Raw genomic sequence first — 4,907 nt, forward strand, 5'->3', positions numbered from 1 at the left:
ACTAAGGCAGGAGCCATCCGTATTCAACTTGACAACCCCTTCCCTGGGCTTCCTCCAACCAACTAACTGGACCTCTTTAACCGGGGAGGGGTGAACCAGGGGCTCTCCTTCAAAACTCTTTGTAATAACAGAGAGTTTTTTCGAGAAGTAAAACCGGAGGTCAGGAATAAAGACAGTCTTCTCAGCAAATAACTCTTCATTCCTCCATTTCCACATTTGGTGACAAATAATAGCGAAGAGAATAGCCCCGTGCTCCATACTGGCCAACAAATTCCCATTAACGCCTTCAGAGAACCAGTCAATATCAGAGAACCCCATAAAGGAAGGAAGGATGTGGTGAGGAAGGACCCCTTCCCAAACCTTTCTACTATTCGGGCAATCCCTCAAAGCATGGCACAAGGTTTCCACATGGCCGCTGCATCTGCTACAGGCACCAGATACAACCAAGTGCCTTCTGTGTCTATCTGCATTCGTGAGGAGCCTGTCTTTGACTCCCAGCCATAGGAAACTCCTAATGCGGTATGGGACTTTGAGGGCCCAAATGGACTTCCAAATTTCCAAAGGAGGATCAGCCCTATTAGGGGTAAAAGCTTCATAGGCCGATTTGCAAGAATAAGAACCATTATTAGTCAAGGCCCAGCAGTGTCTGTCCTTATCCTCCTCCTGATTACTAATCTTCACACCTCTAATATTAAGGAGGGTCTCCAGGCTAAGAAAGGAGTCGAACTTAGACCAGATCCAGTCTCCCTCCGAGTCCACCACATCAGCAATTCTCCAAGAGAGGAGATCATTCGGCGGAGGGGCGATGCACACCTCAATCAACGGTTTGTCACCAATCCAGGTGTCATACCAGAAACTAATGGATCTCCCATTACCCACCTCCAAGCCAATCCCTGTACAGAACTCAGCAAAAACAGCACTAAGCCCTTTCCAGAGGAAGGAACAGCTGACAACCCTCTCCTTCGGGCCACCAAAGATTCTATCTTTCCTATACTTGCCGCACAGAAGACGAACCCAAAGGGAGGAGGGGGATTGCCACATTCTCCAAAGAAGCTTCATTAACAGGACTTTATTATTGTCCTTAGCTTGCCTTATACCAAGACCCCCCCTGCTCTTAGGCTGGCAGGCTTCCTTCCAAGGGACCAGGTGAATCTTCCTCCCATCCCCAGACTCTCCCCACAGAAAACGCCGATTAATTTTATCAAGGTCGTTGAGGACCGGCTCAGGGAGCTTACAGGCTTGCATGATGTGATTTGGAGCAGCGCAGTTGATAGACTGGATTAAAGTAAGGCGACCTGCAAGGGAAAGAGAATTAGCTTTCCAGCTAGCACACAAACCGTTAGATTTGTCCAAAATGTCTTTAAAAGAGGCTTTGGACACCCTGTCACTATGAAGAGGGACCCCAAGGTATTTCCCAAACGATTGAGTCAGGGGAATGCCAGACATCTCACTCAGTCTTCTACACAAGCTATTATCCATATTCTTGGAACAAAGCATACGGGATTTATGGATGTTAATCTTCTGGCCAGAAGCCTCACAAAAGCAGTCGAGGATATCCATCACAGCCTTAATTTGTTCCTCATTACCCTCCACAAAAAGCATGACATCATCAGCAAAGAGTAAATGGGTAACAGGGGGGCAATGTCTGTTGATGGAAACAGGGTGGAGAGTCCCTTTGCTCACCGCCTCTTGGATCAGGTGAGACAATCTTTCCATGGCAATAACAAAAAGGAAGGGGCTCATAGGATCCCCTTGACGAATACCCCTGGATGGAGAGAACTCATCCAACATATCCCCATTGATCATAACCTGGAAAACAGGAGAGGAGATACACTTTCCAATCAAATTCCTCCAGTTCTCCGGGATACCAGCTTTGGCTAAACTATCCAGAAGAAAGCTCCAGTTCAACCTATCATAGGCTTTCTCCAGATCCAGCTTGAGAGCCACGATCCCTTTCTTGCCTTTCTTAATCTTCATAGAATGGACAACCTCCTGGGCAATAACAACATTATCCATCAATTGTCTTCCAGGAACAAAGCTCCCTTGATTTTGGCTGATAATATCCGGAAGGATCTTCCGGATTCTATTAGCCACAATCTTAGTAATAGCTTTATACAAGACATTACAAAGACTGATGGGTCTCATCTGGAGAAAGGAAGAAGGCTTGGCAACCTTAGGAATCAAGACAAGGAGGGTTTTATTAACCAAACTGATATCGTTCGAACCACCAAAGACACCTAACACAAAGCTGTATATACCCTCTTTAACAGTGTCCCAGTGTTTATGATAGAAACTAGCGGGGATACCATCAATACCAGGAGCCTTAGTGGAACCGATGCTGGAGAAGGCCAGATCAATCTCTTTAAGCTCAATGGGATGGAAAGCATTATTAATAGCATCCTCCCCCAAACGAGGAAAGGAAATGCCAGAGTGGGCACTCTCTAGGTCCACAGCTTCCTCTCTGAACAGGTCCTTGTAGAAATCAAGGGCAAGGCGCCGAATGTCCTCCTCCTCAAAAATCCACTCACCACTGGCGTTTTTAATAGCCTCGATCCTATTTCGCTGTCTCCTAATGATCGTTGAGAGGTGGAAAAACCTGGTATTCCGGTCCCCGTCTTGAATCCAAGCCTTCCTAGATTTCTGGAACCACAGAAGCTCTTCCTGTCTAAGCACAGCTTCCAACTCGTTCTGAAAAGCTCTTAGGTGACCATTCAGGCTATGATCAAAACGAACCTCCAAGCAACGCTGAACACCTTCCATTCTCCTCAAGAGTTTGTTCTTCCTCCTGATAATATGACCAAAAGTATTTTGATTCCAAACAGCCACATTCCTCCTGAATTCCTCAGTAGCGAGGAGAACATCAGAGTGGGGATGCCAATTGCTTTTAACGAAATCCTTAAACTCGGGGTGAGACTCCCAAGCCACCAGATACCTAAAAGGTCTATTACCTTTCAGCCGATTTCCTTTGACCAAATTAATGAGGATAGGGCAATGGTCTGAGTGACGGAAAGGGAGATTAAGTACCTTGACCTCAGAAAACCTATAAATCGCTGCAACATTAGCGTACACCTTATCCAACCTAACAAACACACTATTCCTTTTCCAGGTAAATTTGTGGCCAGCAGCACCCAGGTCCGAAAGCCCGCACATATCCATACTTTGCTTATGATTAAGACACCGGTTCACATAATGATTACCCCCTCCTCTCTGATCACTCAAGAGGGCAATGTCATTAAAATCCCCGGCAACCAACCACGCCTCCACCATGTTAGAGCTAAAAGAATGAAGGATCTCCCACAGCCTTCTTCGGTTAGTCGAAACAGGATCAGCATAGACGAAGGTAATAAAGAAGGGTTTATTACCCGGGTAACACACCTTACTATGGATGAATTGACTGTCCATAGTAACAATATCAATATTGACTTGACCTGGCTTCCAAAAGAGCCAAATCCCCCCTGCCCGGCCAGTAGCCTCCGACCTGACGCAATTCCAATTCTTAAACTTTCTAACCACCTCATCTGCTTTGGCTCCACTAACCTTGGTCTCAAGAAGGACAAAGCAGGAAGGGTTAAACTGTTTAATGAGATCATTGACATGAATGCGGGTAGCCTTGCTCGCCGCACCTCTAACATTCCAAACGAAGAAGTCCATCAGAGGGGGAGACTACAGACGCAGGCCCAAACCCTAGATCAGGTATTTGTTTGGGGCTCCGGAGAGCCTAGAGGCGGTCCCAGAAGGACCCCTTTTATCCAAAGAATTCAAACCATGAAGGTTCTTTTTAGGTTTCCCTTTGGGATTCTTCATGTTTAACTTACTCACTCCTATAGTCTTACCAATAGGAGCATCAACAGGAGGATGTAGAGTACTCGCCTCCCTACTCAAACCCTTCCCAGCTGACAGGATAGACTGGGGAATCTCTTTGCCTTTAGCAGAAGCATTAGAGACAAAGAGAGGATTAATAGAATTACCCAGACTAGAGGCATGCTCTACCGACTCCAGACCAGGCATGCTTAAATCAATCTGCTTATCAGAAGGATCCGAGTCTTGATCTTCCTCCATAGACAAAACACCGAACCTTGACCCGGAACCCGAAGCTGAGTCCACTCCAGTCTCAATCCCCTTCTTAATATCCGGGGGTCTGACCTTGATCTCAGGAGCAATCTGGAGAGTAGTCATCTTCGTACTGATATCTGGTGAATGATTAGCATTAACATTAGCCCGTGGCTTCCTTCTCACTGGCCTCTTGGCAAGCATCCATGGGCCAAAGCTCCTTACTTCCCCTTGACTCTTCTCAGCTTCGCCTATGATAGGTTGCACCAACTCCTCCACGTCCTTCCTCCTCTTAGGACAACCCTCAAGGGTATGGCCAAACATACCACATTCATAGCAGATGTTGTGTATACCTTCATATTCAATATGATAGACCTTGTTTTGAGTACAGAACTGAGAAAGAAGAGGCTTAGCGAGATCAATATCGATACAGACCCTGGCAAACTTGCCTCTCACTGCCCCAATGGTAGTCTTATCAACATGGTGGACTTTCCCAACAAGGCTACCAATCTTGTTCAGGAACCTATCACTGTAGTATTCAAGAGGTAGGCCCGGGAACCTAACCCAAGTAAGGATCCTGTTAACAGAGCAATCATGGGGATCAAAATTTGGGACCCAAGGTCTCAGAGCCAACACATGATTGGAGATAATATACGGACCACCATTCACAACAGCATTGAAATCCTCAGCCCTTGTGAATTTAATGACATAATAGTCATTTTCAAGGTCTGTGATAGTAACCTTTCCTTTCTTTGCCCATTGAGCCTGGATCCTCTGGGCAAAATAATTGAAACTGATCCTTTTCCCCAACACAGTGACGATTAACGCCAATTTCCACTTCGATCTCATGACCCGCT

This window comes from Euphorbia lathyris, chromosome 3, assembly GCF_963576675.1.
Source record: "Euphorbia lathyris chromosome 3, ddEupLath1.1, whole genome shotgun sequence".
Classification (NCBI taxonomy): domain Eukaryota; kingdom Viridiplantae; phylum Streptophyta; class Magnoliopsida; order Malpighiales; family Euphorbiaceae; genus Euphorbia; species Euphorbia lathyris.